The following is a 19,343-nucleotide window of genomic DNA, read 5'->3' on the forward strand; positions in this document are numbered from 1 at the left end:
TATTGATTTCCTGCTCCTAGGAGATGAGGCCTCCACTTCCCTTCTTTCCTGCTCCTGGGAGATCAGGTAATTGCTTCTTCAGTTGTCTGGTTCCAGTCCTTAATTATGAATCTGCAGATCGCAATACAGAAAAACAGATATACACCTGGTTATATTGCCTATTTGTGTAATAATATAAACATAAATCTCATATAATATAAACATAAATCTCAAGACCTTCATCATTATTTTATTTGTTCTTTGCAGAGGTTAGGAAATGGGGGAGGTGACTTGTGGTTCCTCTTCTTCCAGCTGATTTGGAATCTGTGCTAGGATTCTGGTGCCGTGAACCTCGAAATTTTTTCTCTCTCTCTTTTAGTAGATCTATATCTGATTGTTGGTGAAGTAATCCTGAAGCCTGGAGCCATGCACCTGGGATTGTTAAATCTGACCACAAGGTGTCACTCTTAACCTTGCCTATTGAATAGCGATTTAATATTTCTCCTGCAAGTAGCTCTGTTTGCCCTGGCAGGATCACAATCTATCTAATGTACCTGAGGCAATGGGGGATCAGGTGACCCATCCAGAGTCACAAGGAGCAGTGTAGGCTTCAACCCGCAGCCTCAGGGTACCGAGGCTTCAGTTCTAACTACTGTGCCACACTCAGACATAGTATGATAAAAGATAGCATGGTAAACATTGTCTGACAGAGATGGCAAAATATAGCTAATAAAGCATGGGGGGAAAAAACATAATATGATAAAACATGGTATGGTGAGACATAGCATGGCAAGCATAGTTTGGCAATACATAGTATTACAAAGCATGGCTAATATAGTTTGACACAACTTGGCGGTCCGCGAATCACAAACTCATTCATTCGCAGTCTGCTCCAACCGCCTCTTCCTGTAATAAAGTTGGGCTGCACCAACCAGGAGCTGCATGTCAAAGTCATTTTTGCTTTATGGTGTTATGATTTCTGTATTTCTTGAACAAGTAGTTGTACTTGTAATATTTGGATAAATGAATAAAAAAAATTAAAAAAAATTAAAAAAAGCTGAAAAGAGTAGTTCTCAAACTCTGAGCTGTGACCAGAGAATAGTCACAATAACTGAAGATGCTCTCCGTCTCCGTCCCTGGAAACATCCATTGCTCCTACCGCTAGATCACAGCTATAGCCTGCGGTACACCGTCGAAAGCACGCAGGACATTGGCGTGTCGACAATCCCGCCCCAATATTTGCACGCAGGATAAATGCATGCCGCCGCTTCCACCGGTTTGAGGCCTTTTCGTTTGCGTTTGGGGGGTGGGGGAGCCCCCCAGTACACTTACAAGTTCTCGTGCTCCCATTGGGGGGATGTTTGGGGGAAATCCCATTCTCCTGCCCGTTTTTGCTCTTCTGGAGTTTTCAGTGTAGTAGGGGGGATTCCCCCCCCCACACACACACACCCTCAGAGCACAAAGGGGAAGGCCTGAAAGCAGTGGAAGTGGTGGCGCACATTTGTCCTACACGCAAATGTCGGGGCGGGATTGTTGGCGTGCCAATGTCCTGAGCGCCTTTGACGGGTCACCTTAACAGTACACCATCGAAGGGTCACCCTAACCTGCAGGCGGCTGCTGCAGTCAGTGTACACCTGTATCAACCTACAGGCCCAGTTGCCTCTTTCAGGATGGGCTTTGTGCAGATTTGAAAATTGTGTTCTGTGATCAGAGCTTAATTTTCTTTACTCAAAAAGGAAGTGGAGACGTGGAGTAAGGCGGGAGAGGGTGTGGCATGCAGAACAAGGGGAGAAGAAACAGCACAGTGATTAGATTTGGGAGGCAATTGAGAGGTCAGTGCTCCATGATTCATGGCAGAGTCCCTCACAATACCACAAAGTTGGTGCAAAAAATAGCCATGGCATGCTCAAACTAATGAACATGCAAATTACTGCTGCATTAAAATTGCAACAGTAATTTGTGGCTCAACACATAAGAACCTATGAATAGCCATACTGGGTCAGACCAATGGTTCATCTAGCCCAGTATCCTGTTTCAAACAGTGGCCGATCCAGGTCACAAGTACCTGGCAAAACCCCAAATAGTAGCAACATTCCATGCTACCGATCCCAGGGCAAGCAGGGGCTTCCCCCTTGTCTGTCTCAATAGCATTCTATGTACTTTCCTCCAGGAATTTGTCCAAACCATTTTTAAACCCAGCCACACTAACTGCTGTTACCACATCTTTTGAAAATTCCAGAGCTTAACTATTCCTTCTAAATATTAATTTTCCTTTCAGCGTCTTGAGTGCAAACGTACTGCAGCAGGCTAATCCCCAACCCACCACCTCTTCCCACCATTTCCCCAAATAACCCTGTGGTCCTGCAGCACCCACCCCCCAACCCTGTCTTCTGACCAGGCCCAGCACCAGCACACATTTACTCCCCCTCACCCACACTATTAAAAGAAAGATTCCCAGGTGATCTAATAGATCCCTCCCTCCCTGCCACACAAATTCCCTGGTAGGAAGCAGCTCTGCTAAGAGCAGAAAACCAATTTGTGCTGGGAGGTGTTTTCAAATGTTCTGTAGCTCAGGTGGCCTTGTTTGGCTGGTTGAGCCAGGCCAGAACCTGTGGCTCAGCAGGAACATAATTTCTGACTCATCCGTCCCTAATTGCAGTTCATCCTGCAAGAGGATTCATTGTATTACTTCACTCCTATTCCCTAAACATCCTGTGATTTGCTCAGTAGCTCTCTCAGAGACACGAAGACTTGAAATGCTTTGACCATGGAACTGAAAATCTCCAACTCTGATTGTGTCCAGGGAGTTTTCTGATCACTCAGCTCTCCTCTCTCATCCCTGATGACCACAAACAGTGAGCTATGAATGTCTTATGTGGTTGCCATAAGTGTGAAGGTTTCGATGACAGGCCCCGCATGGGTAGAGATATCCAGTGCCACCCCTGGCCATCTCAAGACAATAGAGAGTTAGGTCTTTTGTACAAGGAACTGTTTTTGGATTTGAACCTGGACCCTCTGATTTCCAACCTACTGCTCTAACCATTAGCCTCCCACATATGGAATATGCAGTTTAGAGAATGACACGGGGACAAAGCAGAAATTCAATTTCCCCATCCTGTCCTGTCCCCATAAGTTTTGTCACTGTCCCCATTCCTATAAGCTCTGCCTTAACTGCACAAGCCTCAAACACTTATCATTTTAAAGTGTTTGAGGCTTGTGCAGATGAGGACAGAGCTTAGAACATAAGAATTTGCCTCCGCTGGGTCAGACCAGAGGTCCATCCCGCCCAGCGGTCCGCTCCCGCGGCAGCCCTCCAGGCCTATCACCTGTGCAATGGGCCTTGACTATTCCTATAACCTACCTCAACTCCTATCTGTACCCCTCAATTCCCTTATCCTCTAGGAACCTATCCAAACCCTGTTTGAAGCCCGGTAACATGCTCTGGCCTATCACGGCCTCCGGAAGCACGTTCCATGTGTCCACCACCCTCTGGGTGAAAAAGAACTTCCTAGCGTTTGTTCTAAACTTGCCCCCTTTTAATTTCTCCAAGTGCTCCCTTGTACTTGTGGTTCCCCACAGTGTGAAGAATCTGTCCCTGTCTACCTTTTCTATACCCTTCAGGATTTTGAAGGTTTCTATCATGTCTCCTCTAAGTCTCCGCTTTTCCAGGGAGAATAGCCCCAGCTTTTTCAGCCTGTCAGCATATGAGAAGTTTTCCATACCCTTTATCAGTTTAGTCGCTCTTCTCTGGACTCCCTCAAGTACCGCCATGTCCTCCGCAAATTGGGAGGTGTTGGGACAACACCCATATGTGGCTGACTCATCCTGCTTGTCCTAGGAGAAAGTGTAGTTACTTACCTGTAACGTAGGTTCTCCGTGGACAGCAGGATAGTCAGCCACACAACCCACCCGCCTCCCCATACGGCCGACCCGGCCACAGCTAGGAACATCCTGGGGATTAGGGGGAAGCAGGGGGAAATGGGTAGGGCTCGGGCATGCCCAGTGGGGCCCGGGCACTGCACGTGCTCAGAGAAAAAAAAAAAAAAAAAAAATCTCTCTGAGCTATTGGAGAGCTTATCCGCAAATTGGGAGGTGTTGGGACAACACCCATATGTGGCTGACTATCCTGCTGTCCACGGAGAACCTACGTTACAGGTAAGTAACTACACTTTCTCCTAGGACAAGCAGGATGAGTCAGCCACATATGGGTGTTGTCCCAACACCTCCCAATTTGCGGATAAGCTCTCCAATAGCTCAGAGAGATTTTTTTTTTTTTTTTTTTTTTCTCTGAGCACGTGCAGTGCCCGGGCCCCACTGGGCATGCCCGAGCCCTACCCATTTCCCCCTGCTTCCCCCTAATCCCCAGTCTTTAGTTTCCGCCCGTTCCCATCGGTCGGATTTTTCTACAGCTCTCCATTACAACTTTTCTACTCATCAAGTTGAAGATGCCAGAATCATCTAAAGAAACAACTGGGATGCAGGAGGAGGATGAACACACTGGATCCTCATGAATTGTGCGCCCACTGATTGGATCCGGCGCTCGAGGTTTCCGTGTGGCTTGCATTGTGCGCACATGTCCCCACGTGCACGCAAGCTAAGGAAGAGGGCACTGAGAGACTTCATGAAGAGAAGTGAGGCCCGAGAATCTTCCTCCAGCAGCCATCCTCATCGGAGCGTAGCAGCGGGGGATCCACAGACGAATCCGGTGAGGAGCCTCTGGGACATCCTGGCTCAGTCAACCCCCCCGACTGCAACTTGCCCGGTCGAGAAATCTCTCCCGGAGGTCCTGCATGCTGTCGCTAGCCGTCGGCCATTGCAGGAAGCCGATAGGAGTCTCACCAGACCGAGAGATCTCTCCAGGAGTTCATGCATGTCGCTGCTTACAGCCAGCCTCCGCAGGGCATAAAGAGAAGTGAGGCCCGAGAATCTTCCTCCAGCAGCCATCCTCATCAGAATACAGCAGCGGGGGATCCACATGCTACAGTGGCAAGGAGCCTCCAGGATGCCCTGGCTCAGCTAATCCCCCCGCCTGCACTTGGCCCGGTAGAGAAATATCTCCCGGAGTCCCTGCATGTTGCCGCTTTGAACCAACCTCTGCAGGGCAGCCCATAGGAGTCTCGCCAGACCGAGAGATCTCTCCAGGAATCCCTGCACGTGCCATTTTCAGCCATCCTCTGCAGGGCAGCCGATAGGAGTCTTGCATGCTGCTGCGTAAATCCACGGCCTCTGCAAGCAACAGATCGGGGCTTTCACCCTCCAGACGGCATGCTGCCGCTTACAGCTAGCCTCTGCAGGGAGCCGATTGGGGTTCAAAGGTAAGTCCTATCTGCTTGTTTTTGGGAAAACCTCTGATAACCTGTTGCAGCCCCGAGGGCTCTGCCCCACCCTCCTCCCAATCTGAATTTAAGGAGAAAGAATCTCCCATGCTTCTTTCCCTTGGAGGGGACCTGCAGACCTCTCCCCCCAGTAGGAGACATGCTGCCCCAGAGTTCAGCTTATAAAGGACATGCTGGAAAAAAAAAAAAAAAAAAACCAACTCGATGTTTCTTTCCCTCTTTGGGTCCTGCAGAGTCTACAATTCACACCTTTCCCCCTCCCCCTCTCAGGTTGGGAACGAGGAGTCTGCCTTTCTCAGCAGGGTGCTGATATCTTTAGAGATGCAGCATGTCAGACCATGCCTCTCCAAAGGTGGGGGTTTGAAACTCCTCAGTCTAAAAAGCTGTTTGCTCTTCATAAAACCTAGGCAGAGTGCTTTTCCAGCTAGCATGAGGGACTCTGTACTATTCATGATTTCTATAGCACTGAAAGGCATATGCAGCGCTGTACAGTTTAATATACAATAGGCAGTACAGCAGGAGAAGCCCACTCAAGAGGCATTATCACTCCTCTTTCTCTGCCTCCAGGCACAGTGGGAAACGCAGCCAGGAGCACTGGCACAGATGAAGGGGTGCATCCTGCCCCCTCTCTGCAGGCTCTCCCCCCCTCTCAAGAAGGACAGAGAAGGGCGGTGGGGTACATGGAGCCACCCAACCAGTCAAGTGGAGCAGCACATGAACCTGCGAACCACCAGGGGTGGGACCAGCAGCCACAGTTAATCCTCCTGCTGACCCACTCCTCTCTCAGCGGGCTACACTCTCCACTATGTCCCCCTTTAGAGGGAGCCACGCACAACAACATGGCGCGGTTCAGCGGCATGCCACGCACCCAAGCAACGGAGGAACAAGCTACACACCAGCTTCCAGCCACGCCCCGAGTCACCACCCACAAAAAATAAATACATATTTACTTAAAAAAAAAAAATAAAAAAAAACCCCACAAACGAGGACTCACCCCAAGTCCCTCCAGAAACTCACAGCCTTTCTCAAGATCCACGTGGGTGGACAACAAGTACCCAAGACAGAGTACTACAAGGCCTGAACTACCAGTACCAGTACTTCACGCAGGCAGTGGCGATTCCAGTCCACAAGAACCTCCTGGACTGCAGAGACGAGATTTAGCTGACACCCTCCTCAGGGCAACCAACATCAAGGAGACTGGGATTGAAGTACCAGATCTTTCCAGCCCAGGGATTCGACAACCCGCAGCAGCCATACATGGACATTGCGGTAGCTTAAGAGAAACAGGGCAGCACGACCCCCCCCTCCAACCCCCATCAGGGAAGGACCTGAAAAACCCTGGTTTCCACGGGGAAAAAGACCTTCGAGGGCGCAATGCTGAGCGCACGAATTGCTGCGCTCCAGTTCCAGATGCGGCTTTATCAGGAGGCCAGTGAGAGGAAATAAATAAATAAAATAAAATAGAGACTCCAGCTCACAACTGAGCCAGTCCACACTGGCAGCAGTCTGTGCCCCAGCGCTCGCAACAGTAACATAACTGCTACGCAAACAAGCACCGCCCGAGGGGCAGGGGCATCCAAGGGCAGCCCTCTCCCCAAGACAAAAACAGAACCTTGACCACCCTCCGGCCCAGCAAGATCAGATTGTTTGCGAAGGCTTGGCCCAGGATCACTATCGACCAGTGGGCCCTCAGCATCATCAAGCAGGGATTCCGAATTCGTCTCCACTCCCGCCCCCCCCCCCCCCGAGTGGGCGGGGCACCCTCCATCTGACGACCCAACTTTCCTGCAGCAAGGAGAGGACCTGCTTCGGCAGAATCAATAGAGGCGGTGACGAACAGAGGAGATCACCAAGGGGTTTCTACTCCAGGAACCCCCGCGTCACCATGGACAAGGACAACGCTCGTCCCTGGATCTCGGTAAGCTCAACAGATGCATACACAAGGTCCAGATGCACTCTCTGGGTACAGTCTTGGCCCTGTTAAAGCCCGAGTATTGGCTAGTATCCCATGCACCCAGCCCACAGGAGGCATCGTCGCTTCTAAAGCCAAGACAGACGCCTCCAGTACAAGGTCCTGCCCCTTGGACTCTCAACGGCTCCAAGAGCGTTCACAAAGTGCGTGGCAGTGGCACATCCTCGCCTTCAAGGGGTGCGCATCCTATCTTATCTCGACAGCTGGCAGCCCCGTCAACCACCATAACCCTCCTCCAAGAACTGGGGTTCCTCATCAACTACATGAAATCCCACCTGATACCCACCCAGGGGATATCGTTCATCTGGGCAGTCATCGACACCACGCAGACCAAGGACGTCCTACGGGACTACCAGATCGACGCCATGACATCCCTGGCCCAGTGCATCCCTGCCAGCAGCTCATCGTCAGCACGCTCCGTTCTTTGTTGTGCAGCACACCAGACTACTCATGTGATCCCTGAAAGGGCACCTCAGACGTCACTGGGACCAGTGTACCCAACCTCTGACCACCCACCCACTGGAGCTCAGGGCCTTAGGGAATGCCCTCGAAACCTTCAAACAGGCAGGGCAGTCCTCACCCAAACAGAAAACCAGGTGGCCTCGCACTATATCAGCAAACAGGGAGGGACAGGGTCAACCCCGCTATGCAAGGAAGCTTGCCACATGTGGGAGTTCTCCGACTCCATTCAATGCGCCATCCAGGCAACTTACCTCCTGTGGGAGCAGAACGACCTGGCAGAAAGACTCAGCCACCTGCTGGATTCTGATGAGTGGTGTCTCAACCCAGCGGCGATGAAGAAGATCTTCAGCACCTGAGGCACACCGAGCATCAACCTGTTTGCAACCGAACCGAACTCAAAATACTCGACCTTCTGCGCAAAGAGATCAACCCATCGCCGTCTCAGCCCCGACGGTCTGTCTGTGAGTTGGAACACCCTAAGTCCTGCAGAAGATTCTTCAGGACAGAGCAACGGTGATCATGATTGCCCTGTTCGGGCTCCTGCAACCATGGTTCCCGTTCCGGCAAGGGATAGCGGTTCACCCACCTCTCCCCGCTCCCGATCAGTGCAGTTCTCATTACCCCCTCCACCACGACCTGCGTTCCTTAGCCCTGACCGCATGGATGATGAGAGGATGAACCTACCACAAGACGTGGAGCACACTCTTATGGCAGCCAGAAGACCTTCAACCAGAAAACGCTATGGGTTGAAAGAGAGAAGGTTCCGCTACCAGTGCACAGACACGCAGCGAGACCCCTACAACTGCCCCATACCGGGCATCCTGCAGTACATACTGAGCTTATCTCAGGGGGACCTAAAACCCACTTTCATCAAGGTCCACCTAAGTGCAATCACAGCATACCACACTGGCCTAGACAGCAAACCAGTGTCAAGGCATCCAGTAATCACAAAATTTCATGAAGGGACACCACCGCCCGGATGTGACCTCAACTTGGTGCCGCATCTTCTCACCTCGACCCCTTCAAACCTTTGGGGGAGGCAGATCCCGTATTCCTGGCTGGGAAAACCCTGACCATCGTGTCTACCTTCACACTCCCTCATGAGAACAGGGTGGTACCCAGAACCCACCCCCGACTCTTGCCGAAGGTGGCTTCAGCGCGCCTCCCGGCACTCTACATCTCCCCACAGGGAGGCACACTGCCTCCTCAGCAACACCTCTTGGACTGTGTGCGGGCCCTGACTATGCAGCAGATTAGACAAGCCTCAATTGTTCGTCTCCTACGACCAAAACAGACCAGGTCTTCTGGCCACCAAACGCAGGCGCGCGCGCTGGATATAAGAGTGCATCCCCTTCACCTATAGAAAAGCGCAGCATCAACCGCAGGTGGGAGCCAACGCCCACCAGCGCAGAACCATAGCCAACACAACGGCACATCTGCACCACACACCAATAGGGGACATCTGCGATGCAGCCACTTGGTCCTCCATGCACACCTTCACCAAGCACAGGTTCCCTCCCGGGAGGGACAGCAACCACTAGCACAGCTTCGACAAACACTGTTCAAGTAGGGTGTTATAAATATTGATTAAGTAGGTCTTCCAGCACTTCCTAGACTGAATGTGGAATAGGCAAGTATGAATTCTCACATGCAAGTACGATTTGTCACTGTTGACCAGTTGGTTTCTCACTGTTCATTGATTGTCATTGACCAATTTCACTGTTCTGTGAGTTAAGTAGGTCTTCCAGCAATCCTGTCTAGTCTGAAGGTGGAATAGGCAAGTATGAATTCTCATATGCAAGTACGAATTGTCACTACTGACCAGTTATAAATTGTCACCGTTGACCAGTTGGTTTTCTCACTGTTCATTGATTGTCATTGACCAGTTTTCGCTGTTCTGTGAGTTAAGTAGGTCTTCCAGCACTCCTGTCTAGTCGGAATGTGGAATAGGCAAGTATGAATTCTCATATGCAAGTACGAATTGTCACTGTTGACCAGTTAAGAATTGTCACTGTTGACCAGTTGGTTTTCTCATTGTTCATTGATTGTCATTGACCAGTTTTGCTGTTCTGTGAGTTAAGTAGGTCTTCCAGCACTCCTGTCTAGACTGAATGTGGAATAGGCAAGTATGAATTCTCACATGCAAGTACGAATTGTCACTTTGGACCAGTTGGTCTCTCACTGTTCATTGATTGTCATTGACCAGTTCACTGTTCTGTGAGTATTATTGCTCAGTTAACACAGCACTTTATCTAAAACCTTGTTTCCACAACCTTACCTGCTTTGCCTGATTACCCTGCCCGGCTCGGCCTCCACAGCCAGGCGAGGGATGCACAAAGCGCTAAGGCGCAGGTCCAGTCGGTACATCCCTCGGCTAGGGAGTCACCCATATGTGGCTGACTCATCCTGCTTGTCCTAGGAGAAAGTGTAGTTACTTACCTGTAACGTAGGTTCTCCGTGGACAGCAGGATAGTCAGCCACACAACCCACCCGCCTCCCCATACGGCCGACCCGGCCACAGCTAGGAACATCCTGGGGATTAGGGGGAAGCAGGGGGAAATGGGTAGGGCTCGGGCATGCCCAGTGGGGCCCGGGCACTGCACATGCTCAGAGAAAAAAAAAAAAAAAATCTCTCTGAGCTATTGGAGAGCTTATCCGCAAATCGCACTCCCACCCCGAAGGACCGCTCGCACCCCCACCCGAAGGACCGCTCGCACCCCAACACCTCCCAATTTGCGGATAAGCTCTCCAATAGCTCAGAGAGATTTTTTTTTTTTTTTTCTCTCTGAGCACGTGCAGTGCCCGGGCCCCACTGGGCATGCCCGAGCCCTACCCATTTCCCCCTGCTTCCCCCTAATCCCCAGGATGTTCCTAGCTGTGGCCGGGTCGGCCGTATGGGGAGGCGGGTGGGTTGTGTGGCTGACTATCCTGCTGTCCACGGAGAACCTACGTTACAGGTAAGTAACTACACTTTCTCCTAGGACAAGCAGGATGAGTCAGCCACATATGGGTGACTCCCTAGCCGAGGGATGTACCGACTGGACCTGCGCCTTAGCGCTTTGTGCATCCCTCGCCTGGCTGTGGAGGCCGAGCCGGGCAGGGTAATCAGGCAAAGCAGGTAAAGTTGTGGAAACAAGGTTTTAGATAAAGTGCTGTGTTAACTGAGCAATAATACTCACAGAACAGTGAACTGGTCAATGACAATCAATGGACAGTGAGAAACCAACTGGTCAAAAGTGACAATTCGTACTTGCCTGTGAGAATTCATACTTGCCTATTCCACATTCAGTCTAGACAGGAGTGCTGGAAGACCTACTTAACTCACAGAACAGCGAAACTGGTCAATGACAATCAATGAACAGTGAGAAAACCAACTAGTCAACAGTGATAATTCGTAACTGGTCAACAGTGACAATTCGTACTTGCATATGAGAATTCATACTTGCCTATTCCACATTCAGACTAGACAGGAGTGCTGGAAGACCTACTTAACTCACAGAACAGCGAAAACTGGTCAATGACAATCCATGAACAGTGAGAAAACCAACTGGTCAACGGTGACAATTTATAACTGGTCATTAGTGACAATTCGTACTTGCATATGAGAATTCATACTTGCCTATTCCACCTTCAGACTAGACAGGATTGCTGGAAGACCTACTTAACTCACAGAACAGTGAAATTGGTCAATGACAATCAATGAACAGTGAGAAACCAACTGGTCAACAGTGACAAATCGTACTTGCATGTGAGAATTCATACTTGCCTATTCCACATTCAGTCTAGGAAGGAGTGCTGGAAGACCTACTTAATCAATATCTATAACACCCTACTTGAACAGTGTTTGTCAAAGCTGTGCTAGTGGTTGCTGTCCCTCCCGGGAGGGAACCTGTGCTTGGTGAAGGTGTGCATGGAGGACCAAGTGGTTGCATCGCAGATGTCCCCTATTGGTGTGTGGTGCAGATGTGCCGTTGTGTTGGCTATGGTTCTGCGCTGGTGGGCGTTGGCTCCCACCTGCGGTTGATGCTGCGCTTTTCTATAGGTGAAGGGGATGCACTCTTATATCCAGCGCGCGCGCCTGCGTTTGGTGGCCAGAAGACCTGGTCTGTTTTGGTCGTAGGGGACGAACAATTGAGGCTTGTCTAATCTGCTGCATAGTCAGGGCCCGCACACAGTCCAAGAGGTGTTGCTGAGGAGGCAGTGTGCCTCCCTGTGGGGAGATGTAGAGTGCCGGGAGGCGCGCTGAAGCTACCTTCGGCAAGAATCGGGGGTGGGTTCTGGGTACCACCCTGTTCTCATGAGGGAGTGTGAAGGTAGACACGATGGTCAGGGTTTTCCCAGCCAGGAATACGGGATCTGCCTCCCCCAAAGGTTTGAAGGGGTCGAGGTGAGATGATGCGGCACCAAGTTGAGGTCCCATCCGGGCGGTGGTGGTCTGACCGGAGGGTGCAGATTGGACAGTCCCTTCATGAAATTTTGTGATTACTGGATGCCTCGACACTGGTTTGCTGTCTAGGCCAGCGTGATTGCACTTAGGTGGACCTTGATGAAAGTGGGTTTTAGGTCCCCCTGAGATAAGCTCAGTATGTACTGCAGAATGCCCGGTATGGGGCAGTTGTAGGGGTCTCGCTGCGTGTCTGTGCACTGGTAGCGGAACCTTCTCTCTTTCAACCCATAGCGTTTTCTGGATGAAGGTCTTCTGGCTGCCATAAGAGTGTGCTCCACGTCTTGTGGTAGGTTCATCCTCTCATCATCCATGCGGTCAGGGCTAAGGAACGCAGGTCGTGGTGGAGGGGGTAATGAGAACTGCACTGATCGGGAGCAGGGAGAGGTGGGTGAACCGCTATCCCTTGCCGGAACGGGAACCATGGTTGCAGGAGCCCGAACAGGGCAATCATGATCACCGTTGCTCTGTCCTGAAGAATCTTCTGCAGGACTTAGGGTGTTCCAACTCACAGACAGACCATCGGGGCTGAGACGGCGATGGGTTGATCTCTTTGCGCAGAAGGTCGAGTATTTTGAGTTCGGTTCGGTTGCAAACAGGTTGATGCTCGGTGTGCCTCAGGTGCTGAAGATCTTCTTCATCGCCGCTGGGTTGAGACACCACTCATCAGGATCCAGCTGGTGGCTGGGTCTTTCTGCCAGGTCGTTCTGCTCCCACAGGAGGTAAGTTGCCTGGATGGCGCATTGAATGGAGTCGGAGAACTCCCACATGTGGCAAGCTTCCTTGCATAGCGAGGTTGACCCTGTCCCTCCCTGTTTGCTGATATAGTGCGAGGCCACCTGGTTTTCTGTTTGGGTGAGGACTGCCCTGCCTGTTTGAAGGTTTCGAGGGCATTCCCTAAGGCCCTGAGCTCCAGTGGGTGGGTGGTCAGAGGTTGGGTACACTGGTCCCAGTGACGTCTGAGGTGCCCTTTCAGGGATCACATGAGTAGTCTGGTGTGCTGCACAACAAAGAACGGAGCGTGCTGACGATGAGCTGCTGGCAGGGATACACTGGGCCAGGGATGTCATGGCGTCGATCTGGTAGTCCCGTAGGACGTCCTTGGTCTGCGTGGTGTCGATGACTGCCCAGATGAACGATATCCCCTGGGTGGGTATCAGGTGGGATTTCATGTAGTTGATGAGGAACCCCAGTTCTTGGAGGAGGGTTATGGTGGTTGACGGAGCTGCCAGCTGTCGAGATAAGATAGGATGCGCACCCCTTGAAGGCGAGGATGTGCCACTGCCACGCACTTTGTGAACGCTCTTGGAGCCGTTGAGAGTCCAAGGGGCAGGACCTTGTACTGGAGGCGTCTGTCTTGGCTTTAGAAGCGACGATGCCTCCTGTGGGCTGGGTGCATGGGATACTAGCCAATACTCGGGCTTTAACAGGGCCAAGACTGTACCCAGAGAGTGCATCTGGACCTTGTGTATGCATCTGTTGAGCTTACCGAGATCCAGGGACGAGCGTTGTCCTTGTCCATGGTGACGCGGGGGTTCCTGGAGTAGAAACCCCTTGGTGATCTCCTCTGTTCGTCTCCGCCTCTATTGATTCTGCCAAAGCAGGTCCTCTCCTTGCTGCAGGAAAGTTGGGTCGTCAGATGGAGGGTGCCCCGCCCACTCGGGGGGGGGGGCGGGAGTGGAGACGAATTCGGAATCCCTGCTTGATGATGCTGAGGGCCCACTGGTCGATAGTGATCCTGGGCCAAGCCTTCGCAGACAATCTGATCTTGCTGGGCCGGAGGGTGGTCAAGGTTCTGTTTTTGTCTTGGGGAGAGGGCTGCCCTTGGATGCCCCTGCCCCTCGGGCGGTGCTTGTTTGCGTAGCAGTTATGTTACTGTTGCGAGCGCTGGGGCACAGACTGCTGCCAGTGTGGACTGGCTCAGTTGTGAGCTGGAGTCTCTATTTTATTTTATTTTATTTATTTATTTCCTCTCACTGGCCTCCTGATAAAGCCGCATCTGGAACTGGAGCGCAGCAATTCGTGCGCTCAGCATTGCGCCCTCGAAGGTCTTTTCCCCCGTGGACACCAGGGTTTTTCAGGTCCTTCCCTGACGGGGGTTGGAGGGGGGGGGGTCGTGCTGCCCTGTTTCTCTTAAGCTACCGCAATGTCCATGTATGGCTGCTGCGGGTTGTCGAATCCCTGGGCTGGAAAGATCTGGTACTTCAATCCCAGTCTCCTTGATGTTGGTTGCCCTGAGGAGGGAGTCAGCCAAATCTCGTCTCTGCAGTCCAGGAGGTTCTTGTGGACTGGAATCGCCACTGCCTGCGTGAAGTACTGGTACTGGTAGTTCAGGCCTTGTAGTACTCTGTCTTGGGTACTTGTTGTCCACCCACGTGGATCTTGAGAAAGGCTGTGAGTTTCTGGAGGGACTTGGGGTGAGTCCTCGTTTGTGGGGTTTGTTTGTTTTTTTTTAGTAAATATGTATTTATTTTTTTGTGGGTGGTGACTCGGGGCGTGGCTGGAGGCTGGTGTGTAGCTTGTTCCTCCGTTGCTTGGGTGCGTGGCATGCCGCTGAACCGCGCCATGTATGTCCATGTGCGTGGCTCCCTCTAAAGGGGGACATAGTGGAGAGTGTAGCCCGCTGAGAGAGGAGTGGGTCAGCAGGAGGATTAACTGTGGCTGCTGGTCCACCCCTGGTGGTTTGCAGGTTCATGTGCTGTTCCACTTGACTGGTTGGGTGGCTCCATGTACCCCACCGCCCTTCTCTGTCCTTCTTGAGGGGGGGGAGAGCCTGCAGAGAAGGGGCAGGATGCACCCCTTCATCTGTGCCAGTGCACCTGGCTGCGTTTCCCACTGTGCCTGGAGGCAGAGAAAGAGGAGTGATAATGCCTCTTGAGTGGGCTTCTGCTGCTGTACTGCCTATTGTATATTAAATTGTACAACGCTGCATATGCCTTTCAGTGCTATAGAAATCATGAATAGTACAGAGCCCCTCATGCTAGCTAGAAAAGCACTCTGCCTAGGTTTTATGAAGAGCAAACAGCTTTTTAGACTGAGGAGTTTCAAGCCCCCACCCTTGGAGAGGCATGGTCTGACATGCTGCATCTCTAAAGATATCAGGTTTTCCCAAAAACAAGCAGATAGGACTTACCTTTGAACCCCAATCGGCTCCCTGCAGAGGCTAGCTGTAAGCGGCAGCATGCCGTCTGGAGGGTGAAAGCCCCGATCTGTTGCTTGCAGAGGCCGTGGATTTACGCAGCAGCATGCAAGACTCCTATTGGCTGCCCTGCAGAGGATGGCTGAAAATGGCACGTGCAGGGATTCCTGGAGAGATCTCTCGGTCTGGCGAGACTCCTATGGGCTGCCCTGCAGAGGTTGGTTCAAAGCGGCAACATGCAGGGACTCCGGGAGATATTTCTCTACCGGGCCAAGTGCAGGCGGGGGGATTAGCTGAGCCAGGGCATCCTGGAGGCTCCTTGCCACTGTAGCATGTGGATCCCCCGCTGCTGTATTCTGATGAGGATGGCTGCTGGAGGAAGATTCTCGGGCCTCACTTCTCTTTATGCCCTGCGGAGGCTGGCTGTAAGCAGCGACATGCATGAACTCCTGGAGAGATCTCTCGGTCTGGCGAGACTCCTATGGGCTGCCCTGCAGAGGTTGGTTCAAAGCGGCAACATGCAGGGACTCCGGGAGATATTTCTCTACCGGGCCAAGTTGCAGTCGGGGGGGTTGACTGAGCCAGGATGTCCCGGAGGCTCCTCACCGGATTCGTCTGTGGATCCCCCGCTGCTACGCTCCGATGAGGATGGCTGCTGGAGGAAGATTCTCGGGCCTCACTTCTCTTCATGAAGTCTCTCAGTGCCCTCTTCCTTAGCTTGCGTGCACGTGGGGACATGTGCGCACAATGCAAGCCACACGGAAACCTCGAGCGCCGGATCCAATCAGTGGGCGCACAATTCATGAGGATCCAGTGTGTTCATCCTCCTCCTGCATCCCAGTTGTTTCTTTAGATGATTCAGGCATCTTCAAGTTGATGAGTAGAAAAGTTGTAATGGAGAGCTGTAGAAAAATCCGACCGATGGGAACGGGCGGAAACTAAAGACTGGGGATTAGGGGGAAGCAGGGGGAAATGGGTAGGGCTCGGGCATGCCCAGTGGGGCCCGGGCACTGCACGTGCTCAGAGAAAAAAAAAAAAAAAAATCTCTCTGAGCTATTGGAGAGCTTATCCGCAAATTGGGAGGTGTTGGGACAACACCCATATGTGGCTGACTATCCTGCTGTCCACGGAGAACCTACGTTACAGGTAAGTAACTACACTTTTTCTTTCCATCTGTCCAACAACATGAAAAGTGCCAGACAGGATTAGCACCGGGTCTAACAGCGAGGCCTAGTTTCCAGCCAGCCATAATCAGCATTTTCTTTCTGCAGCTGCTGGCTAACACGGGTGTTTTAATATCACGCACTGTAGATGTTTATCTTACTTCAGGCTCTATGATGCAAAGCTGGGCTTTGAAACAGAAGGAAGCCCCAGCTGCTATAAAGAGTAAAAGGGGTGGGTCTTGATATACCACCTTTTCTGTGTGGTTACAATCACAGCGGCTCTACTAAGGATTCATAATTAGATCCCCTAAATATGCGTAATCTCGAGTGTGTGTGTCACCTAGGCAGTTGCCTAGTGCATGCCATGAGTGGTACGTACCCAGTACATAAATTAAATGTATTTGTGGTTGGGACTAGGCCTGGAGTTGGTGCACATCAGAAGGCCGAGTGGACGATGCAGAAAGGCTTGCAATAGAGCCACTCACAGATGTTGATTGTATGTAGGGTTGCCAGATTTTCCAATTGGAAAATCCAGACCCCATAGACCCGCCCTGTAATGCCTTAATTCCCCCCCCCCTTCCCCCCTGCTCTTGTTAGGCAGAGAGGAAGTCCGTGCATGTGCATAGTAAGAGGTGATAGGCTCAGGAGTAATCTAAGGAAATACTTTTTTACAGAAAAGGTGGTAGATGCGTGGAACAGTCTCCCGGTAGAGGTGGTGGAGACAGAGACTGTGTGCGAATTCAAGAAGGTGTGGGATCTCTTAGAGCGAGGAAGAGATTATGGTTACTGTGGATGGGCCAACTAGATGGGCCATTTGGCCTTTATCTGCCATCATGTTTCTATAACCATAAAGCTCTATGACATCACAGTGCAGGTGTAAAGAGCCTTAGCCAATAGGAAGAGGAGATGCAAATGTTAAGAACCTAGCCAATACGTAGAGGAGGAGATAGTGGCTGCTCTGGATGGGTCATTTGGCCTTTATCTGCCATCATGTTTCTATAACCATAAACCTCTATGACATCACAATGCAGGTGTAAAGAGTCTTAGCCAATAGGAAGAGGAGATGCAAATGTTAAGAACCTAGCCAATAGGGAGAGGAGGAGATAGTGGCTGCTCTGGATGGGTCATTTGGCCTTTATCTGCTCTTTGACCTCACAATGCAGGTGTAAAGAGCCTTAGCCTATAGGAAGAGGAGATGCAAATGTTAAGAGCCTTAGCCAATAGGGAGAGGAAGGGATAATAGTTACTGCGGATGGGCAGATTAGATGGGCCATTTGGCCTTTATCTGTCATCATGTTTCCATGTAAAGCCCAGGCACAGGACCCCCCCCCCCCCCCCCCCCCCCGTTTTGCATGCCCCGCCCCGTTCTTCCTTCAGCCCTGCCCCCACAAAGCCTCCTCTCTTCTTTCTGACAAGCTCCAGCTGCATCTGGATGCGCGGATGTGTGTGACATCATCCATGCTCAGAGGCCCTACAGATGCGGCTGGAGCTCGTCGGGGCTTTCCAAAACCCAGACAAATGCCGGGTTTTGGAAAGTCCGTCCGGGAGCCCGGACAGTCCTCTAAATAGAGGACAAGTCCAGATTTTCCTGAATGCCTGGTAACCCTAACCAAGGTACGCCTATTAACCTGATTTTAAGCTCAAACTCCCAATCCAGAGGGTGGATGTGTCTTACAAACCAATTCCAGTTCATCAGGTCCTTGTTGGATTTTTTAACACTAATCCAAGCCCCTGTGTGTCAGGCCCTGTCTTAAGAAATCCCAAGATGTACCACTGGGAGTCATTAAAAAGCTGGCAGCTTTGCTCACTGTCGAGATTCCTCCGCCGAGGAGACAGCAATCTCAATGTTATTGCTGGAAAAAGGGTGGTACCAGGATGTGCATCCCAGAAGTGGCCCCATGCCCAATTCTAACCTCTTGGAGCATTAAAGCTTGCTAAAATTATGTTGGGACAAAACTGCCATAGAACTAAGGTGCTCTAGATGTTAATATAAGAGAATGAACTTTTAATTACAGTATATTCTCCCATATAAACAGAGAAAGGTTTCCTATAAATTACATCCCAAATCAGGTCAACTTTCCCTGATGTCCTCTCTTCCTTCCCCCTGGTACCCAGCATTTTTCTTCTTCCCTACCTCTTAACTCCCCCCCAGAGTATCCAGCATTTCTCTCCTCCTCCTCCTCCTCCCTACCCCCACCCTCCAGTATCTTTCACCCTCCTCCCCATGAGGTTTTTCCTTCCTTATATCCATCGCCCAGGTCAGCGATACTTTGATCTACATAACACCAGAAGCGTTCCGGTCAGCCAGCACAGAACCTGAAGCGCGTGAGCATGCCAGCTCCCGCCCCTTCCAAAACAGGACGTTTCAGAGGATGGAAGCCAGAAACATTACTTAAGGTTGAGAAGAACTTAAAGCAGATCACAGAAAACCAGAAAAAAAAAATGCAATAGATCAAATGAACAAACTAAAGAATAACAAATCACCAGGACCAAATGGCAGACACCCCAGAATAATAAAAGAACTCAAGAGTTAAATTCCAGACTAGCAATCTGTAACTTCTCTTTCAAATCAATTGCAGTATTTCAGGAATAGGACTGCATGGGTGATCCATTAAACTAGAGACCGATAAGCTTGACATTCATGCCAAGCAAAATAGTCTGAAGAACAAAATAATTTACCATTTGGATAGACAGAGGAGAAAGTCTTGCCTTACCAATTTGTTAGATTTTTTTTTTTTTAAACATATATATATATTTTTTTTTTAATAGACATACGGACAACGGTGAGTCAATGGATAGAGCTCCTCTGGATTTTCAGAAAACATCTGCAAAGAAGCTCATAGGAGAC

The sequence above is a fragment of the Geotrypetes seraphini genome, chromosome 9 (assembly GCF_902459505.1).
Source record: "Geotrypetes seraphini chromosome 9, aGeoSer1.1, whole genome shotgun sequence".
Lineage (NCBI taxonomy): Eukaryota > Metazoa > Chordata > Amphibia > Gymnophiona > Dermophiidae > Geotrypetes > Geotrypetes seraphini.